Consider the following 22,983-nt stretch of genomic DNA (forward strand, 5'->3'; position numbering starts at 1 on the left):
AGTAAGTAATCAGGGAACGGGAGGAGGTAATTTGCAGATTAGGAAAGTGAACAAAGAACAAAAAATTAACTTTATAGCAAAGAGGAGCACAGTCTGTTTGAAGAAATAAACCTCCATAAAGCATTATTGTTGATAAAATCAGACTGTTGATTTAAACTAAATAGGAAATATGACCAAATCAGGGTGAGGAGGGGGGTTCAGTGGAAGCTGGGGTTGAAACTTCAGGAGGGGATGGAAGGCTGGTTTGGGCTTGAGAGACCTGATGTGGCATGGTGTGTGTGTGTGTGTGTGTGTGTGTGTGTGTGTGTGTGTGTGTGTTGATGTGTGTGTATGCACGTGCATGTGTGTTGAGGGAGAGATGTAGTATTAAAGCAAGGATGGCATAGATAAGAGGAATGTGCCTTTCCAAGTCACCTAAACTGCCTTCATTTTGGGATTGCCTTTATTTCAGTGGATAAGAACAGATACTACACTTGATCTTAGCCAAAAGGCCAAGAAGTGATAAGATTATCTTTATTTTAAAAGTGGCCCTGACTTCCAAGCACTGGTAGACAGCACATATGCTCTTGCACAGAGCCAGTCCCAACCCTACCTCCTATTTTTAATTCTCAAATACCCACCTGAAACACCAGTAACTCTCCCTGTGAACACCAGTACTGACCTAGGTACCAAAGTCCAGGAATTCCAAGGTCATGCCTTTGATCCCAAGGAGGTTTGGGCAGGGCTTCTCTCCCCTTTATCACAGACAGGTTGGCCAAATTAAGGTAATACCCCTGCAGCGGGCAGTGAGAAATCCACCTCTGTGCTGTTAGCTGCCCTATAGTTCTCTGTGCTGAGCCTTCCTGACCCCACATGGACTAGGAGGGAACACTTACATGGTTTTTGTTGTCTTTGATTTGCTGAGGAAGGACTCTTCCCAAGGACCGAGTTGCAGAGAAGCATCCCTGTGTAGCAGTGTGTACAAGTCTTCATTTCCCCCTCTAGGTCCATTATCCTCTTTTGTCCGTCTTGCTCTGACCCCTGGAAGCCACAGCCTGGGAATTCCCTATTTTCTGGCTTTCTGGATGGTCCAGCTTATGAGAGGCACCTTATGAGAGGCTGGAGGAGAGAGAGAGGGCAGGCTGCAGACTGGCAGTGGCTTTCTCTTCTGAAGTCCAGAGCTCTCGAACTATAGCTTAAGGCTCAGCTACGGGTTTCTCTGGGTTCGGGGCATTAGCCTTGTCCCTTCAGGCACAGAGGTGGTCCTGGCCCCCCTGCAGCTGCTGCACCTGGAATGCATCACCAGCCTTTGTTGGCTTCCTTTAAATGTGTCCTTGTTTTTAACAATCTTTTCATTATGCTCTCCTCTAATACTCCTACTTGAGTGTGCCATTCTTGTAGGACCCTGGTGGATACAAGTGATTGCAAGTTCTTGTCTGGAAATGAGAAAGCCTGGGTCATTGTAGGTCATTGGGCAAGTTGCTTCTCCGTACTCACCTCAGGTTCTTCATCTGTGAAATGGGCATGATGGTGAGGTCATCTTTCAGCTAAAACATGCTAAGATTCTGTTTCCGCTAGTGGTGTAGTGGGCAGGGCTTTGGAAGAAAGAGAAACATAGGTTTGAATCCTGGTTTTGACACTTACTAGGTGTGTGGCCTTGGCCAAGTCTTAATCTCTTTGAATCTTTGTTTTCATCATCAGTAAAACAGGGAAGATAACCCTTTCCTTGCAAGTTGAGGGGGAGGGTTAAAATTACATGTATGGAAGCAATTAAAGCAGTTCTCATGATACAGAAGGCATCCAATCCACGTGAGAGCCTTTCTCTTCTTTCCAGGCTATCTTGAAGGGAAAATGCCTGAGCACGAGGGGAAAGAAGTTTGTAGCTTCTGGAGGTTGCCATTCTTTTCACCTCTAAGTCTGTTTATTTATATTTGCTGACATCTCAGGTTACAGACTCCCATTCATTTATCCTTTCCAATCTGTCTAGTCCTTAAAGATTTCTCCCTGGAACCATTCCTTTAAAAGGAGGGCAGGCCTGTGGTTAGCTGGAAGGAGGGAACCAGAAGAAGCAGACCCTGGGCACGAGGCCACTCTCTAGCCTGGCGTTCTGACCAGAACAGGGATTTCTTTCAGTTCAGAGCTCTCTGGGACAGCTGACACATTTCAGGGACCTTCCTTTTCTTTTCCTTCTTTATGCAGATGTCACCTTTATAACTGAAGGGCTGGGACTCTTAATTTTTCATCGTAATTGCTTATACCTAGATTTTAGGACAAAATGAGCTCTCAACCAACCCAATCCGTAGTCCTGCACAACCCCAAACTTGCCATGATTTTTTTTTTTTTTTTTTTTTTGCGGTACGCGGGCCTCTCACTGTTGTGGCTTCTCCCGTTGCGGAGCACAGGCTCCGGACGCGCAGGCTCAGCGGCCATGGCTCACGGGCCTTGCCGCTCCGCGGCATGTGGGATCTTCCCGAACCGGGGCACAAACCCGTGTCCCCTGAATCGGCAGGCGGACCCTTAACCACTGCGCCACCAGGGAAGCCCTTGCCATGATTTTTGTATAGAGATTTTTTTAAAAGTGTATACAGTGGAACTTTTGAAATTTTTGCTTGAAGTTTCAGTATTTAAATGTGTGCCCCACCACAGATAGATCCAGATGTGGACAAAGCTGTGAGTGAAAGGAAGTTTATCTGTAGTTTCTTCCATTCATTCTCAGTGTTCACTTTTTTCATTTCAGCATCTCAGTCTCCAGACACTCAACATCTATAACTGACCATAGCTGACCAGAGATCCTCTGGCCAGGATCTTTTCCAGGATCAAATAGACCCTTGTAATTCTGCCCTTATTGAATATAAACTTACATATCTTCGGTCTGTCAATAGCCACTGAGTGCTTTCAAGTATATGATAATTTGACCCATTCTTCTGTCTATCCATCCATTCATCTACCTGCCAACTTAACCAGCCAATTGACAAATATTGGTTGGGAGCCTCTTATGCACAAAATGTGGTAGGCTTTCTATAATAATTTTGTAAAAGTGTTAGTCACTGTTCCAGACTTAAGAAATACAGAGTATATTAGCAGACTCAAAACAAATAAAGGTAAAATGTTCACTCACAATACCAATGCAAGCAAGGGCTAAGTGTCCACTAGTATTGGGGAAAGCTACCAGAGAAGGTATGGGAGCAGGGGAAATGGGAAAAAAATAGGACATAGAATTCTAAAAGTAGACCTGTTTGGGTGGACTGGAGCATTTGAATAAGTAGCTGTGGTAAGATTGGAAAGACTGATCAGGACTGGTTTCTGGAAAAGGGGCTGGAATGTGAAGCTGAGAAGTATAAGCATTTTCTACATGTCATAGGGAGCTCCTGAAGATTTTTCTAGCTGGAAGAGTTATCTGTTGAATAGTAGAAGTGTGCAGAGTGTTTTAGAGTTTGGAGTGTTTGTATTATCTATTGACTCACTGATTCATAGATTCATGCAACAAAAATTTAGTGAGCTCTACTGTGTGCTAAATTCAGTGATCGTGGCTGGACGCTAGTTCTTATGGCTTAGTTCCCAGAGAAATCAAAGGAGCCCTTGTTTTGGGGAGAGTTTCTTATTTATCAAGACCAAATAATTAACCTAGAGAACAAAACCATTGCAGTTAACTTTTTTTTTAAAAAAAATTTATATTGTAGAATTAAACACAGATACAGAAAACCAACCCAAAGAAATGTGTGACTTAGTGAATTATTATACAGTGAATACGCTTATAACTACCACCCAAATTAAGAAATAAGAGTGCCAGCCTGCCCTGTAACTCCTCCATGTGCCTCATCCCAACAGAGTTCCTCCCTATCTCCAGAGGTAAGCACTATCCTGACTTTTATAGTAATCTAGTCCTTGCATTTATTTGCGGTTTTGTCACTCAAGTGGGCATCCCTAAACCCTATAGTTTAGTCTTGCCCATATGTTTCTTTTTTAATTGGAGTATAATTACTTTACAATGTTGTGTTAGTTTACGCTGTACAGTGAAGTGAATCAGCTGTATGTATACATATATCCCCTCCCTCTTGGACCTGCCTCCCTCCTCCACCCCCGCATCCCACCCATCTAGGTCATCACAGAGCACTACAGCAGGTTCCCACTAGCTATCTGTTTTACACATGGTAGTGTATATATGTCAATCTAAGTCTCCCAATTCATCCCAGCCCCCCTTTCCCCCTGTGTCCATGAGTCCGTTCTCTACATCTGCATCTCTATTCCTGTCCTGCAAATAGGTTCATCTGTACCGTTTTACTAGATTCCACATATATGCATTAATATATGATATTTGTTTTTCTCTTTCTGACTTACTTCACCCTGTATGACAGACTCTAGGTCCATCCACATCTCTACAGATGACCCAATTTCGTTCCTTTTTATGGCTGAGTAATATTCCATTGTATATATGTGCCACACCTTCTTTATCCACATTTAGGTTGCTTCCATGACCTGGCTATTGTACATAATGCTGCAGTGAACATTGGAGTACATGTGTCTTTTTGAATTATGGTTTTCTCAGGGTATATGCCCAGTAGTGGTATTGCTGGGCCATATGGTAATGCTATTTTTAGTTTTTTAAGGAACCTCCATGCTGTTCTCCATAGTGGCTGTATCAATCTACATTCCCACCAACAGTGCAAGAGGGTTCCCTTTTCTCCACACCCTCTCCAGCACTTCTTGTTTGTAGATTTTCTGAAGATGCCCATTCTAACCGGTGTGAGGTAATACCTCACTGTAGTTTTGATTTGCATTTCCCTAATAGTTAGTTATGTTGAGCATCTTTTCACGTGCCTCTTGGCCATCTGTATGTCTTCTTTGGAGAAATGTCTATTTAGGTCTTCTGCCCATTTTTGGATTGGGTTGTTTGTTTCTTTAATATTGAGCTGCATGAGCTGTTTGTGTATTTTGGAGATTAATCCTTTGTCAGTTGCCTTTTAGGTCTCTTTTAATCTATAGTTTCCCCCTCCACCTCTTTCTTTTTCTTACAGTTTATCAGTGGATAAATCTGGGCCATTTGACTTGTCAAGTTTTTTACAGTCAGGTTTGCTGACTGCTCACTCATGGTACAGTTCAGTGTGTTCCTGCAAATTGGGAGCTGGATCAAGAGGCTTGAAGTGATAGAGGTTTGAGCCCTTTAACAAGGTTATAGGTGGTGGTATGCCTTGTATCTGGTTCATGCTGTTTTTTGGTGTTAGTTAAAGCAGGTGCTCAATGTCTGCATTCAGTAATTCTCATTGGGAGTTTAACATAGTAATATTTTAATCCTATAATTTCTTTTTATTTATCACCTGGGATACATTTTAAAAGTATAAAGGGACACTTTCTCTCATCTGCTATTTTGTTACACAGTACTACAGTTCTTGTAGGATAGGTAGGATAAGGTAGGATTATTTCCTTTTATTTACCCAGTTTTCAGGATAACAACTGGATCATTGTTTTCTCCGAAGTTAACCAATTATTACTTTAAAAATATGTCATGAATTCATGGATTTATATGTATTTGATGAGTTTCAATCTACTGCACAGCTCAAATCTTTGGCCAGTGGGAAACTCTTCAAGGTGCTTCCTGAATTCTTTTGGCATGACCCAGTGGCTTTTGACACCTTCCTTCTAACTTTATGTCAAGATGTTCCAAACTCATGGATATTTCCCGCTGCAGACCTGGAATTAGCCATTTATCCAAGAAATCCTGGTTTAGCTCAATGGGATATGTCATTTGAAGATCAAATATGAGTGCTAGGGCTTCCCTGGTGGCGCAGTGGTTGGGAGTCCGCCTGCCGATGCAGGGGACACGGGTTCGTGCCCCGGTCCGGGAAGATCCCACATGCCGCGTAGCGGCTGGGCCCGTGAGCCATGGCCGCTGAGCCTGCGCGTCCGGAGCCTGTGCTCTGCAGCGAGAGAGGCACAACAGTGAGAGGCCCGCATACCGCAAAAATAAATAAATAAATAAAAATAAAAAGTTAAAAAAAAAAATATACAAATAAACAAATATGAGTGCTAGAGATGTTTACAGCTATTGGATCAATTTTGTTTCTAAATCCTTTTAGTGGAAAAAGCTGGAATAAACAAATACCTCATGAGTTTGTACTGATATTTCTAATTCAGATTTATATTTACAGGGTGTTTACTTAACATCTCCTATTTTGCCTTAGTAGCTCCTTTCTTGTACCAGAAAATTCTTGAAGATGCAAGGGGTGGTAGAATTAGAATACCTCACTATTAGCATTTGCTTTTTTCTACTTCACATATACAACATTCTGAGAATAATAATAGTTGTACTGTCACTGAAAAGAGATAAAACATTTCTTTGCATATGCTAATCATCTCTCCATTTTTATAGTTGTAGTATATTTGCATTTTAAATCATATAGCCATTATGTACTAGAGTCTCTACCTTTTAACCCTCATTTAGTCATTTAACTACAAGTAACTATATATCTAATATTCACCAGCAATACCTGTCTGAAACTTGTTCTTTAGTAGACTCCTTAGGAGGGGCTCATGGGAATAATATTCCTTGAGTCTTTGCATGTTATTAGCAGTTTGTGATTTCCTGGATAAAAAATCCTTAGTTCACATTTTCTCTCCTTGAATATTTTAAATACATTACTGTAATTTCTTCTGGCAAAAAGCTTTGCTGTCAAAAAAAAATCAGAGGAAAATTTAGTTTGATTTCTCTTACATGTTCCTTTTGCCTAGATATCCAGATTTTCCCCTTTTCTTTTAAATACAATAATTTTTCTAGACTACATCTTGATTTTGGTCATTCTGGGTCAGTATTCTCAAGTATATGCTATGTTCTTTCAACAAATAGTTCAAATCATTTTTTATATTGGGATAACTTTATTGAATTACAGTTCTTGGGTTTTTTTGGTTTGTGATTCCTATTTTCCCTTGCTTTCTTCTTCAGGGTCTCCTGTTAGTTGTGTACTGGATCCTCTTTGCCTGTCTTCCAGTTTACTCTTTTTAATGTAAGTTCCAATTGTTTGGATTTTGTGATAATGCATAAGAGGTCTGGACAAATGTATGTCTTTTTAAAAGCTGATTTATGATTTGGTGTAATGAGTGACAATTTTTTAATATTGTTTTCATTTTATTAAGGGGCACTGGAGAAACTGAACTATAGTCTCCAATGAACAGTATGCATTTACAGTACAACAGCAGGCCAGCAGAAAAAACAGTTTGGTACCCTGATATTTCTTGTATTACACAGTCTAAAAATCTGAGACTGACACTGGAGCTAAGAACTTCCTACCTTTATGGGATTAGAAATATTTTCTTTGGTTTTACCGATCATTAAGGCCTATTAGGAGCACAAAACCTCACTTTCATCAAACATATGCATTTAAGGAGATTTCATTTATTTGTTTCACAATAGAACCTAAAGTAGGAAGGATGAGGGTGGCTCTCAAGGCAGGGGGAATGATATGAACAAATGCATGGAAGCCAGTCTGAGCTAAATATGTTTTGTAGCTTAGTAGAATAATTTTTAATGGAGAAGGGATAAGATAAATATCCCTCAGCATCCTATGTTCTATGTGGTTTGAAGTAACATCATTCATTCTAATAGTATGAAGTTGCTGATCCACATGACCTGGACTTTTATATTAGTTTCCTGTTGCTGCTGGAATGAACTAATTGCAAATCTAGTGGCTTAAAACGATACAAATTTGTTCTCTTACAGTTCTGGAGGTCAGAAGTCCAAACTGGGTTAAAATCAAGGTGGGTTAAAATCAAGTGTTGGCAGGGTTTCTTCTTACGTTCTGGGGGCAGAATTTGCTTCCTTGCCCTTTTTAGCTTCTAGCCGTCAGTATTTCTTTGCCTGTGGCCCTTTCTTCCATCTCCAACTTGTATCACTCCAGTCTCTGCCTCCGTCATCACATTATCCTCTCCTCTCTGTAGCCAAGTCTCCCTCTGTGTTCCTCTCATAGGGACACTTGTGATTGCATGTAAGGCCCACCTAGATAACCCAGGATAATCTCTCCATCTCAAGATCCTTGACTTAATCACACCTGCAAAGTCCCTTTAGCCATGTAAGGTAAGATTCATAGAGTCTGGGGATTAGGACATGGATATCTTGGAGGGGGCCACTATTTAGCCTACCATATGCGTAAGCTTTTTGAACAAAAGAATGCCTAGTGACAGAGAAAAGTAAACTCATTTCCAGGTTAGTGATAGGGCTGAAGCTCAGAATAGTCTCTGGGAAGCCTGCAGTTTCTTTGAGGACTAATGTTTTACCTTAAGATTTTAAAAATGTTTGAATTTTCTAGTTTACATTTATGCTTACTAACTAATAAGAAGAATAATCTCCCTAACCTACTTCCCTGCACCAAAAGGAAAATTGATCTGAGAGGATGTGCCCTGATTCTTCCATGGCTGTAAGGACTCTGGAATACTACATTACACCCTAGTAATAACTGTATCTAATTTGGGTGGCATGGCATCACATCATAGGAAAGAGTACAAATTAAAAGCTGTTATTAGTCCCAAATATAGCTGAGTCAGGCCTTGCCCAATAATTTGCGGGGAGAGTATCCTCCATACATTCTGACTGTCTCTTGTTCAGAATCCCCATTCATGCCTGAGTCCCTTGAATGAGGCAGGAAGTCTCCGTGGGGCGTGAGATAAAGACAGTCAATAGGACTTGCTCTTCAATTAGAAAGTGAGTCCCTGGAGATGGTTTATACCCCCTTCTCCAGTGTTGAGTCAAGAGCTGATCCTCATGGTATGCTCATCTGTGAACTGAATCTCAGAATGAACCTTCCTTGCTTTCCTGACCCAGGATTCATGCATGGGCTCTCTTTCCCACTGGAGGGCTTGTCCTGCACAGAATCAGCATCCTGGGTGTGGTTTCTACTGAAGAAAGAGTGAGGAGCCTTCTTTCTGCCCTGTAGCTCTTTGCATGATAGCCCATGCATAGTTATTATGCATGCTTTCCTTCCTCCTCCTCCAGCACCAGCCCCTTCTGCTCTGTAACGGCTCAGGGTCCCAGGACAGTTGAAACGTGACCAGCAGGGTGCTATTTTTAACTTCTCCACACATCACAGCTGAGGCCTTGGCCCCCATACAGTTGTATCCATGGCCACTGTTTCTTCCTCTCTGAGGAGGCAGATCTAAAACCTATGCCTGTGCCTGGAGTGGAGGGGGCAGGAGGTCCAGTTGTTGTCTCCCAACCTCCTGGTCTACCCGGCTCTGCTCGCTGTGGTGTGTAGTGCACAATATGGCACTTCATAAAATGTGGTACAGACCAGCTACATCACCGCTGCTTTTACGCTTGTTTCCAGACATCCTGGGCTTGAAATAAAGGTACTGTACTACTGTACTCTTTACCGTACTGTACAGTAAAGTACACAAAAGCACAACCGCTTGTAGAGGACTCACGCAGGTGACAATGTACACCAGACACATGAACTAACTTACATGATTGGACGTGCGAACGCACACTTGCATCTTTGAAAGTTCGCAACTTGAAGGTTCGTATATAGGGGACTTACTGTATTCGTGTGTGCGGCACACTGCTATTAGCCTGTTTTGTTCCATGATAAAGACTACATCTGTCAGGCCCTATGTGCTCATGTTGAGGCCAAGAAGAGAATTATATTGTCCAGAATTGCTCTCCCTTTCCCTCTTACTAGAGCCAGCCTTCCTCTCCCTCCCTCCAGAGCCAGCCGAGGGTCCTCTCTCAGGGGAGGGAGTGGGTGGACAGAAATCCATGGTGGATAGCCTAGTGGATAGCCCAGGAAAAGAATGGATCAGCTTCTAATTATTTCTCTCTTTAAGGGACTTGCCCTAGAATGTCAGAGAATCTCTGTGACCTATTAAAAAACTAATGCATTACATATATATATATATATATATATATATATATATATATATACACACACACACATATATATACACATACATACATACTATATATGATACAATATATAGTAAATATTACATATACATGTGTGTAATGCATGCATATATATATATATATATATATATATATAAACATTTTTTAAATCTGACTTTAGTTTTGAAACTTTTCACCAGGTATTTTTGTTTCAGTTAATCACGTTTCTATTGTAGCCTGGGGACTTTTAAAAACATTTCTAGAACCCCCTATCTTGCTCCCAAAGGCTTAAGCATTATTTGATAATTAGCCTTCACAATTATGTTGTACATTTTGGAGAGAAGTGTGGGCTGGAGGAGGGTGGGAGGAAGAAAGTTGTGTGTGTTAGTTAACGTGGGAGGAATGAGGGGTATTATCTGGGGATTGGAGGAATGCTTATAAGAGAAAGAAGTTTACTTTGTCAAAATTGTGTTGGTTGCCAGTTCTCTGTGAAACCCTCACTTAAACACAGGGAAGGGAAGTGGGGGAACATTGGAAACATTCTCGCCTTTCCTAATTAAAATGATGCCAGAAAACAGGATCCACATAGAGGCCAGCTCCATGCCACTTAAAAAGAAATATGCTTCATTACATTTTTCTCTCCATTTCCTGGAGCTCACAATGGGAACAAGAGAAAGGAAGAAGACCTGTTAAAATTTGACCTTAGTATTTTGGTACTTATCCAGCTGTAAGCATGGTATCACAATAAAATAATTCGTGCTAAAATGACAGGTTTTCTCCCTTTCTTTCTGTTCATATACAAGAAGTGTATGTGTTCATATACTTTCTGCCTCTCAAAGTCCACACATTCACATAAGTAAAATGCAGTATCCTGTACTCCCAGAGTCTGTTCCTTTGGTTCATACTCACTCTTATTCTCTGGAGGAAACCATCACATTTGCATCTTTGAAGAGATCTGTTTGCTTTGTGTTTTCATTTTATGAAAATTATTTTATTTTCTTTTTTAAAGGGAAATTTTTATTTTGTCTTTGATTGAATCAGATTTCAACAAGTTTAGGTATGTGGCTGATTTCGAGAGTGAGAGAGAGAAAACAAGAGAGGAGACCGTGTGTTGTACTGTGCATTGTTTGCGTGTGTGCATATATGTACATACAGAGAGGGGCTGAGAGTTCTTATAGTCGAGAATGGCCCTCAGCCAAAATATTAAAATAGATGAGTTGTGTGCTGGGGGCCACTTCTTTCTTCATCACTTCTCTTCCAAATCCAAGATGTAGAGGATCACAACACTTAACCCAATCTACAGTGGAATTCCAGGCAGTGCCAGACAAAGGGAAAAACTTGTTTGCCTGCATTTTATTACTTCTATTATTAGTTTTTGGTGGAGAGAGGAATTAATTTCTTGTTCCTTCTAGAATCACATCACATATGGAGCTGCTTGAGGCTAGCCATGCTAAAAGTTTTTGCTTGGCCAGGGCAGGAAGCTTGCTGTAGAGCAGGGCTTACCAGTTTAAAAGCCTACAGGAGCCATGACCGTGATGGAGATGAGGGAACCCAGCTGGGTGTGAGATAACTGGGAGCGAAGGGGGCTGTGCAAACAGGGGATCATAGCCACCCAGCTCCAGCCACAGCTGCTGGTCAGGAATGTGAGTGAGCCAAGTGTTGGCAGACCATTGATTTTTTTCTGGATTATTATGTGAAATTTCATGGTTTTAAAATGTCCATCCCTCATTCAAATTAAGAGGGAAAAAAAGCACTCTACAGATCAAATGAAACGTATCAGAGGTCTGGCTTTCTCTGCCACAGAAGAAAGAAGGTTGAGTGCATTATGGCCCATGAACATGCTGCATGACACTGGAAAGGTTTGTTTACTCCTTTGTGAACCAAAGGAGTTGGGGTAGATGAGCCCCAAAACTTCTCTTTGCTTGGACCCATTAGGATTTCATGACTCCTGCGTCCTCTGTACAGACCTTCAAGATCCCCTTCAACTCCTAGTATTTCTTGAAGAGTTGGCCAGAAGCCCAAAACAAGAAAAGAGAAGCAGCATATGTACAAGAGGGTCGGAAAGGACTAGGTAACAGGAGATATTGCCAGCTCTCGTGCCACCACATGCTTTGGCAGAAAAGCCTTCCTTCTTTGAATTCTTTATGAGAGCCATCTTTCCCTCCCCTGAACACCTGTAGTCCTTTTTCAACCCTCTCCTTCGAATGTGTTCACTCAGTATATTTATTAATTGTCTGCCTGGGGCCAGGCATGCTCTTACGGCTTCTCTCACTTTCCCGCTTTAGTTATTTGAATAAAAGGATAGAGAAAACTTGATTCTCCATATTTCTGGGATACCAAGGAAGGAAGACTGGTCTGTGGGATGTGCTCACTGTGAGAGAAGCAGGGTGGGCTTATACTTCACAGAGGAATACACACGGTGAGACAGGTCATCTCTTGGAGAGCCCTGACTTTGTGGAGAATGAGGTAGGGGGCCACCAACGTGGCAGAAGACCGTGTGGTGCGTGATGCCACTCCCCTCCGCTCCCCTCAGTTCTTCCACAAAGCTACCAAAGTCATGAGGTGCTTGTGCCCAGTCATGGCAGCAGGCTCAGGTGCACACAGAGAAGGCGTTTGCGGAAGTCATGGGGCGAAGCGTGGGTTGCAACAAGCCATGATGCTGTCTGAGAGAGTTTCTGAGATGCAGTGAGGTCTCCAAGTAAAGATCTTAGCTCAGCCGGTAGCAGTGTGAGAACAAGATCCTTGTCAGTTACTTCTGTATGCGACATTCAGTCATCACAGAGCTTTTGCACAGAGCTGATGCTCAGTAAATACTTGCTGAATAAATGAATGAATGAGTGGAGAAAGCTGTTGACTGCCAGTCCCAGAACATGGAATGCAGGCATTGCATGGATACAACAGGCTAGAAATAAAGCAGTCTGGAGAGGGTTAATTTCTGCCTTTAGCATTCACAGGAAGGATAATGTATGCTGGGAGGGAAAGCACTAGTCTTTCCCTTTTGAAACCCCCCAAAAAGATTTGTCTGAAGCATGTATTTAAATGGCCAGCATACAGGTGTTTTCAGAGCTGCTTCAGCCCCAGAGAAGGCCTCAGGGCAAACCAGGGAAGACAGTACTTGGTAATGAGAAACACTCCTCACCTACTCCACATGCTTCAGTGGGAAAATGCAAATCAACTCATTTCCGCTTTTGAGGACAACTTCAGATAGAGGGGTCCCCAGGCAAAGTAACCCCTTCAATGTGCCTAGCTGTCTTTCCCCATTGCTATCTTTTCCTGTGCTACCTGCCGAGAGCTATGGGAGGTGGGGAGGGGGCTGTGGATTGGTGGCAAGGGGGATGAGAGAGGAGACGCATAGTAATGAAGAGCTGGGGAGCTGGGGGAGCAGAGGGAAGGAAGGGGGCGTTTGTGTGCAGGTACAACTTTGTGGAAAACGCCTTGAACCAGGAGGAAGAATTACCAGTTCTGACTCTGTGGTCACCAGCTGTGTGTGACCTCGGGCAAGAGGTGGGATTCACACGCAGTCAAACCGAAAGTGAATGTTGGAAGTCATGCCAATTTTACCGTTTAGGTTTTGTTGCGGTGTTTTTTGTTTTTTTCGTTTTTTTACATTGGCAAACTGACATCTGAACAAAGTATCCGTGGTAAGTGGAATGTGAAGATTAGAATACAGGTCTCTGGCTGCTAGAACAGAGCCCACCCGCCATCCCCAGTGTCATCCTAAAGGGTACCTGTAGAAAGAGGCCTGGGTATCCATGTTTTACAATTTGGATGTGAATGTTTGGGTGTGGCTCAGGGCTCAGTTAAGATTTTCAAGACCTGAATATCTCAAAAATTATGTTGATCTCTGCGGACCCCCAACATAGTTTAACTGGAAATAAAAACAATGCAAAATTGTAACTAAAGTGTAAGGAAATAGAATAAAGAAATATTTTTTCCTTTTAATTTCACTCTGATGATTTTCAAATAGCAAATTCTTTTAAAAATTTTTTGCGTGCTCCTGTTTTACCAGTGTATGTAAATACAGCACATGTATTTTCTGCCTATTGGGAAATCCAGTCTATGACTTTGAATGTCATCAGGTACTTATTTTTGAATCAGTGCGTGAGAGGGTTGTGTGAACACGTTTGGGCAATCGTCTGCTGTTATTTTTGTGTTTATGTGGTTTTCTATGATATTAAGTGCATGTGTTTTGAGGGGTGCATATGTATGTATAACAAATGCAGGTTTTTACTTCCTTTTTCTACAGAGTGGGGCAATCAAGTGATTGCTAAACTTGGCAGGCTGTAGTTTGCTAAATGAGATGACATGTAAATAGAGCCTTTCATATGGTGGCCTGTACTCAATGCAGAAGGTTACTTTCTTCTCACTAAGTAAAAGAACCACTCCAAACCTTTAATAGTCTGGATTAGAAAAGCATCAGGACCTGAATTTTTAGAGAAAGTGATATGTCATAGGAATCAAGGAGTAGGCAGGTTGGTTTTAGGCTTTATTGATTCCCATACTTTGCTTTTTATGGGTAAGGGTTAAGTAACTTTCAATTTTCCCTCAATCAACAGAGTTTACTGTAGTTCTTCTGTGCTTATATATCAGAAACTTAAGTGTGTGATATATCTATAACTACAACTATATGTGTATGTACATTCATACACACACACATACATACACACACTACGTGATACTGGTGGCCTTTGGTTTTGGCTTGGCTTGGCTCTCCAGGAGCTGGATGTGAGATGTCTCCCGCACATTTTGGTGTGTAATCCATAACCTGGAGTCAGTTTATGGCAAATGCTCCCTTCCTCTCAGGAGGCTTTGGCCTCCCCTGAGAAGAAGTTTCTGCATGACAGTGGGAGACACTTACTCAAACTGAAGTCTGGAATTATTCCCAGTAATCATAACAAGAGTTGGACAAATTCACTGTAGAACACCCTACATTTTTTTCCCCTCAAGTGGTTTTCTCATCTATCCTGCTACTCGATTCTCAGAAAAGATCATCCCAATACTAAGCTAGTGTTTACTGAGTCTTTAGTGTAGGCCAGTGGTTCTCAGGGGTGGCGATTTTGCCTAAGGCATCTACCTCCCCTTCCAAAGGGTGTTTGAGGATATCTGGATACAATTTTGACTGCCACAACTGAGAGGGGAGGAGTGCTATCCAACCGCCAGAAGCAGAGATGCTTCTAAACAGAATACAGTGCAAACAACTCTCCCACCCAACGAAGAATTATCAGTCCCCAAATGTCAGTCTTACAGAAGTTGAGAAACCCTGGTGAATACCAAGCTCTGTGTGCCTTCATTACAGGCATGTCTCCATCAGTCTTCTCATGGATCCAATGGGGTAGTACTGTTGTCCACACCCCATCTTAAAGATGAAAGGTAACATGGCGAGGAGAGAAGAAGTGATGTGATTAAGGCCACCAAATCCCACGTGCAGAACTGCATGTGAGCAAGATCCGTCTGCTTCCAGACATGCAGTTTGAAAGCACCACTGTGTGGCAGACATCCTTAGTCCTGTCTGACCAGCATCCCAGAGAACTAGCTCCTCCCTCTCAAAACACTGGCCCCCCTCACAGATCTAGGTGAATTGCTCCCACACAGGCGAGACCAGTCTAGATTTTTGTCACCTTCTCCTACCAGGTGGTGTGTTCTGTGTTGAAAGTCGAAAGTCGCCTGTAGTCTAAAGTTTGTCCTTGTTTAGCCCCTTTTCTTTCTTTCCTTCATCTTCCCCTTTTGGTTTTGCTTTTCTTGCATCAGTAATCTAGCTCTCCTTCTAAACGGTAGCCCTTCTCATCCGATAGCCGGAGGGCCAGCTTCACTAATGGCTAACAGGGTGGTTGCCAGAGGTAAGGGTGTTGATTATACAACCAGGCCAGAGAAGGGGACAGTTTTCTCTGAAACTGGACAGTCCTTGACATTCACTTTTAAATCCTCTTGATGGGATTCTCTGACCGTTCAGAGGCTAGGAAAACAAACAAGTACCCCTGAATTTCGGTTTCAGATTGTGCCAGGATTTCACAGGAAAGCTTTTTCTTCCACAAAAGCCTTCTGAGGAATTCCTTTATCAGGAGAGAAAAGCATTGCTGGAGATCTCATTAGTAAATTACTCTCAGATTAACATATTTTATTAATTACCTATTATGAGACTCCAAAGCTAAACAATCATAAAAACAACAAGAAGAAGTAAATATAGTTCCCAGTGACTAATAGATGCCATGAAAGACATAATCAGTAAAATCAATTATATGCATTATTATAATGAAAGGTACAGTTAGTGCTTTAAAAAATAATTAGGTTATTGGCTAAGAGGAAACTAGCCCCTCTCCATTACCCCTGGAGCAAGCCCTGGAGGCTTCACTCAAAGGCTTTTAGTATAGAAATCATTGGTTTTACTGGCCAGGCAAATTAGTGACTCCATTAACTTTGCTCGTGGGGGACCCTGGTCTTCCTAAGTCACCAGGTGCTTTGGATCTGGTTGTGCATTTTCTCCAGTGGAAAAAATACAGGGCTGGAACAATGCATCAAGATGTGTACAAAAGTATCTGCCAGGCTAAATGTGTGGTGTTGGTAGGAACCAAGATACAAGAAGTAAAAGATGGGGTGGTGGTTTGGCTGTGTGTGTGGTTTGTGTGGTGTGCGTGGTTTGTGCACTGCGTGTGCTCTCCCACCCAACGCACACGTATGTGCCTCTTGAGAGCTGATTAACATTTCCAAACCTCTGTCCAGAGCTCAGTTTGTCCGTCTTGCTTTGTATATAAAAATACTACACTTCAACTGGTAGCAGAGGTACCTCCAAAGTAGCCACAAATAATATATGCACCGTTTTTTTTTTCCTATCAATATAAAGAAATGTGGAGTTGTAAGGCTGGCGAAAACTCGCATTAGACAATGTAATGAAGCAGGAATTAGAACGGCGTAGTTCCTCTGGCCATTATAAATGAGGACGGCAGCTACCTGGAGAACGGGAAAACTGATGAGTACAGTCTGTTGGGGAGAGCAGGAGGAAAATTTCCCTCAGGAACACATTTCAAATTACTTATTTATGAACTGATGAACTGGGAGACCACCTATCGAGACATCGGCGTAAGCAGTCTGCTGCAGACAGCTACAGAACTCCAGCTAATTGAGTGGCTGTTTTCTGTTAGAACTCCTGCTTATCCAGCTGGGCTTTGGAGGCAGGAAATTCAGGCTCTGACTAGAAGTTATGCTGTTGCTCTTTCTTGTCCGCCTAAATATACACATACATATTTTAATCCACTTGAATTGTTGGGCGAGAACTTGGGCAAAAGCTCTTACAGTTGGCCCAGGAGGGCCTGTGGAGGAGAGGAGGTTTTGGTGTTGAAAGGTTTGCAGGTTATGCCCCAGGGTCTGGGAGGGAGACTGAGTTCCGGGCTCCTGTGTCAGTTCGCAGAAGGCTATTGGATCAGGCCACGGAGAGCCACATCTTCTTCCTTCCCTTCGTGGCCTCTCCCGTTGCGGAGCACAGGCTCCGGACGCGCAGGCTCAGCGGCCATGGCTCACGGGGCCAGCTGCTCTGCGGCACGTGGGATCCTCCAGAGCCGGGGCACGAACCCGTGTCCCCTGCATCGGCAGGCGGATTCTCAACCACTGCGCCACCAGGGAAGCCCTCTTCCTTCCCTTCTTGGTCAGCATCCTCCTCCCCCTTCTCAACACCTTCATTGCCATGGTGACAGGGTATCCAGTGCTTCCTCTGTGCCAGACTTTCTGTTGTGCTTTACATGATCGATCTCACTTTATCCTCCTAAGAGCCCTATGAAGTAGGCACCATTGTTACCCCACTGCAGAGATGAATAAACTGATGGATGAGAGAAGTGCAGTGACTTTTTTGAGCCCAAGTCCATCTGACCCCAGGACTCAGACCCCAGTCACCTCCTGGAGGATTGTAAATGTTCACAGGAAGAGAAATAGCATCTTCCTCTGGGGAATGCTATGGACTTGTTCTTTGTGCTGCAGGCAGTGTAGTGAGGGGAAAGAAATCAAACAGGCAACTGGGGGACACGGGTGTTGTTGAGAGACAGTGTAGCTCAATGGTTAAGAGCTAAGTCTCTTATTATTATTAAGAGACTTAGCTCTTAACCATTTTATTTTTTATTATTATCTCCATTTTAGAGAAGAGGTAAGAGAGACTCTTGCAAGTGCAGCCAACTTGCCCTAAGTCACACATGGAAGTGGCAGACCTAGAATTTGAACCCAGACCTGGGTTGTGAGCTTCCCATTAGGTAGGGAGCTCCTTGACGGTGGGGTTTAAATTTTATTCAACCTGTAATTCCCAGTGCTTGGCAAAATATCTGTAGAGATGGACCTTCAGTACCTATTTGCTGAATTGAATTTTCAACTCCAAATTCGGTAAGCTAATGGAGCTCTTGCAAAGATCTCTATTCCTTGGTCAATACTGTAATAATAACAGCATATCATATTCATTGATCATCTAACTGTGTGCCAGGCCTTATGCCACACCAGTACGTGATCATCTCATCAATTCTCAGAATGTGATGAAGCAGATATTTTTATTATTATCGTCTCTAGATTGTAGTTGAGGGCATTGAAGCTCAGAGAGGTTAAGTCAGTGGTTCTCAACTAGGAGTGATTCTTGTCCCCCACCTCCCAAAGGGAGCAGCTGGCAGTCTGGAGATATTTTTGGTTTTCACAGCTGGGAGTGGGGGTTGGGTGTGCTGCTGGCATCTAGTGGGTAGAGGCTAGGTTTGCTGCTAAATATCCTCTAATGTACAGGTCATCTTCCTATAGCAAAGAACTTTCTACCCCCAAATGTCAGTATTACCCAGTCAATATTGCCCTACTTGTCAAGATTGAGACCATCCAGGTTAAGAGCTTGCCCACGCTGTTACGTGGCAGAGCCAGGATTCAAATTCCCATGTCTCACTCCAGGGCCTGTGTGCTAATCGTCCACTGGATGATTCTCCCTATCCCTTCCTTCTTGGGTAGCCTATGGTTTGCCCAGAAGACATGGTTACATTATAGTATGAGTCATGGGGTGGTAAGTGACTCCAGGCAATGAACTGGGAGTCTCTGGTGTGGATCTCTATGCAAAGACAGTCCTTAATCTCACCCTGAGGGTTGGGTCCTGACTATATCAAATAAGTAAATGCTGTCCACATGGCAATTCTGTCAGGGCCAGATGTAGCTGGAGACAGCAGGACTTGGAGGAAAGACTACAGGGCTAGGGGATCCCAGATTCTAGACTGACTTTCACCCTTCCCAGTGTGTAGCCTCTGGAAATTCCCAAACACTCTCTGAGCCTCTGTTTCTTTAGCTGTGGGACAGAGAAGGCTCCACTGTGCCTGCTTCTCAGAACTGTTTACAAAAACCACATGAGCAAATGGCCTTCCAAGAATTTTGAAAAGGTTAAAGGGGTACACATTAGCGTGATTCCCTTCATTACTTCAACAAACACATAATAATGTGACAGCTTACACCACTACTACTGAGTACTTACTCTTTGTCAGACGTTGCTTTGAGGACTGGAAATGCTCTTCTCCTTTATTCTTCATAATATCCCATGGAGAAGGTGTTAACTTAGAAGGACGCTATGCTTGGTCCAATGCTCTGATATAACCGTAACTCTGATGTAAATTCTTAGTAATATTTGAACAAGGGGCCCTATTTTATTTTGCACTGTGCCCTGCAATTTATGTAGCTGATTCTTCCCTTTAGACACGTCTGCTTCTAGCCTAAGTGTGTAATAATCCCTCAGTTGTGAATCTGTCAGAAATGGCCTATACCTGCTCTGGCTTTAGAAGAATAAAGGTTATTAAAGTTGATTGTGTCCCTATGAAAAGAAGGAGTAACATTTACCAGACTTATCAGTCAGTCCTATTTACACACTGTTCAGGCAGAAAGGACAGGAAACTAGACCAGAGGCAATCCGATAATAAAGACGTGGTTAAATAGTCAGGCTCTGGGTTCAGACAGTATCACAACAACAACAGCCATAATAATAATGACAACAGAAATAGTATTATCCACAGCAAAACCTTCTTGAGTTCCCCATGAACAGAGCCCTCTGCTAAGTGCTTTGTTACGCATGATCTCACTTAATCCTTACAATAATTCTTGTGATATGCATTATCATTATTCTTATTTCCAGATTATTATTCATCTTAGCCCCCCACATCTTAGAGCTTGAAATGGAATCCTGGCTCCATTTGCTGGCTGTCATGCCTTGGGCAAGTAATGTAATCAGGAGGCATAAATCATTTTCTGCCTTGCTCTCCTTGTGTGTAAATGGGAATCGGGCTTACTTTATAAAGTTATTATACAGTTGGAATTAGGTAACATAATCTGGAATTCAAGAGGAAGGGGCTTGCCCATTTTGTTTATCATTATATACCATGTTTTAGATTAGTGCTTGGCACAGAGTTGGTGTATCAACTATCTATCGCCATGATGCTGTGTAACAACTCTTCACAAAACTTTGGTGGTATATAGTAACAAGCAATAATGTGTGAGTTCATTGTTCACATCTCAAGTATCAGTTGGATGTTGGCTAGGTAGGTCTGCTGGTCTTGTCTGGGCTTGCTTGTTGGTCTGAGAGTCAGCTGGCTGTTGTCTACAGTGCCTGTCCACATAGCTCTCCCCCTGCAGAATACCAGCCTGAGGACATTCTCGCAGTAATGGCAGAGGTACCGGAGTGCAGGTGGAAATGCACAAATGCTTTTTCAAGCCTCTACTTGTTTCATATCTGCTAATATCCCACTGGCCAAAGCAAGTTGCTTGGCAAAGCCCAGAGTCAAGGTCAGGTCACTTTGCCCAAGATGGGAGGATTGAAGAATTGGGGCCAATTTTGCAATCAATCTACCATAATCGACTCTCAATAAATATTTGAGAAAAGAATTTAGAAGTGCTTAACACATAATAAAGGATCAGAAAATGAGAGTTCACAACTATCACAATAATTATCTGATAAACTATGGATTTCATAAAAGGGTTAACCCAGAAGAGGGACTTGACCAATCATGCCTTGCTATTGTTGTTTTTCTTTCCTTAAGTTTCCAAAATATTTTGGGGTGTCAGATGGCTCTAGTTTAACTGATAAAACAGTTTCTCCAAAACCAAGGTAACCACAGGGCTCTTTGAATTTGTCAAAATAAATCACATTCTCAGCAAATTTCCCCTGACACCTTTGTATTTCATAGCTCCATTCCTTTGTTTTAATCCAACGGGGCATAGACCTGGGTTTCGAGAGTAATGATTATTTAAACATTCCTTCTGATGACTCCTGACAGCCCCTAGGATGGAAGCAGCTCACCTCAAACCTGAATTTGGCCCAGTGCCTCTTGGCCTGCCCTGTGTGTCTGTTCCTGAGTGCTTACTGTGGATCAACAGGCTCCCCAAATTCTAATTTCTTCTTAACGGGTTGGAGAGTCTGCTTCTGAGTGAGTGTGTGTCTCTCACTGTGTGTGGTGACGATGATGACAGATTGCTTTAATGCAGCTCTTGCCAAGATTAAGGGGTTGTCAGACAAGTATCATGGAAGACTGAGGGATCGCTCTGAAAAGCCATTCTGAATTGCTAACTAACAGAGAGCTGGCACTCAGGTGGGGGTGGGCTTTCTTGTATTTGAGGAGCTGCAGAGAGGCCCTTAGCAGAGCTGACCTCTTTCCTCACTCTGAGGGCTGATTAGGTAGGCTGTTGAGATGTCTCCAACCTGGGATTATAGGTCCCAGGAAGACCTAGGATTAGACATCAGAGACTCCATCAACCTTATAAAACTGCATGCAAAATATATCCTCATAAACAAACATATGACTGTTTTTTTTTTTCCCCCTGGGGGGAGGGGGCCATAGCTTCCATTAGAATCTGAACGGTTTGTGACTCCCAGATATTTGCCTGTCTTAGTTAGTGCCCCAGCAGGGCTCTGGGGGTAATTTTAAGGAGTTTTGTCTGGACGCTAAAAGTAAAATAAGGAGCCATTGAAGAGTTTAAAGAAGTAAGTTGATATGAGTAGGCCTGATTTTCGAAAAGCTTACTCTAAGTATAAAGTATAGCTATAGAAATTGCTACAAAATTGCTATATCTATTTTCTCTCACTTATGTATTCCTTACACATACATGTTGAGTATCTTCCCTATGCCAGAGACTGTGCACTAAGGACTATGCTCATGGAGGTTCTGGCAGTTAGAGTACCTGCCTTCATGGAGATATAAACCTAGGGAGAGAGCTGAATAATTCTAGTACAGATGGAAATTTTAGTACAATATAAGAAGTTCTGTTTGATCATCCATTCATTCATTCATTCAATAAATATTTATTGAGCCCTTACTGTTTGCCAGGCCCTGTGCTAGGTCTTGCGGGGCATCAATGAGTTTTAGACAGGCATTGTGTCTGCCATCATTGGATTCACAGATAGGGGGATGTAGACAGGTGAATGAGCCATTACAGCACACTGTGACAAATACTAACAGAGGGATGTACAAGGGCAGTGAGGACACAGGAGTAATATACCCAACTCAGCTCCCAGGACTCAGGGACAGTGAAGGCTCACATACCATTTCAAATAAAGAAAGAGGGAACATAGTCACAGACCCTGTGAATGCATTCCTGGCCAAGTAGAAACTTGAACATCTTGGATCAGTTGTCTCTCTTGCTTATCAATAGGCACATGGATTTGCTGAGGGCAGAGAGAGTGGAAAGGGCTGAATAGGTTTAATAGTCCAACTCCTGCACCATGAATTGAATGTTAGAGGCTTAGTTTCAATCTTGGTTTTACTTTTTAACCAGCCGTATGACCTTGGGCAAGTCCCTCACCTCTCTGAGCCTCACCATGAAACAGGGTTAGGAATATCTTCCTTGCCCGTGTCAAGGGGGATATTATGAGTATCCCTGCCCTTTTGCCCTGTGGAGGCTGCTAGCACTCTACAAAGAGAGACCATGGCTGTGTTTTCATAGCCGAGGAATCCCTACAGGCTGTGCCTCCAAACTCCCACTTCTTCTCTTCTGATCAGGATTTGCTTTCTCTGGATCCATCTTACGAACTTGTACTTAATTTCTCTCACCCTCTGTGACTTCTTCAGATCGGTGAGTTAGTTTTAGTTTTACTCTGGGATATTGCCTCTCAGAACACTCACCTCCATTTTACACTCTGTAGTCAACTCCTGACCTTATGCCCC

The 22,983-nt window shown here is 42.7% G+C and overlaps 1 pseudogene; it reads right to left on the reverse strand.

Annotated features, from left to right (window-relative positions):
* Positions 1 to 372: 372 nt before the first annotated feature.
* Positions 373 to 503, reverse strand: LOC136121799 (U2 spliceosomal RNA; annotated as a pseudogene).
* Between the last annotated feature and the right edge of the window lie 22,480 nt (positions 504 to 22,983).

Source organism: Phocoena phocoena, chromosome 3 (genome assembly GCF_963924675.1).
Source record: "Phocoena phocoena chromosome 3, mPhoPho1.1, whole genome shotgun sequence".
Lineage (NCBI taxonomy): Eukaryota > Metazoa > Chordata > Mammalia > Artiodactyla > Phocoenidae > Phocoena > Phocoena phocoena.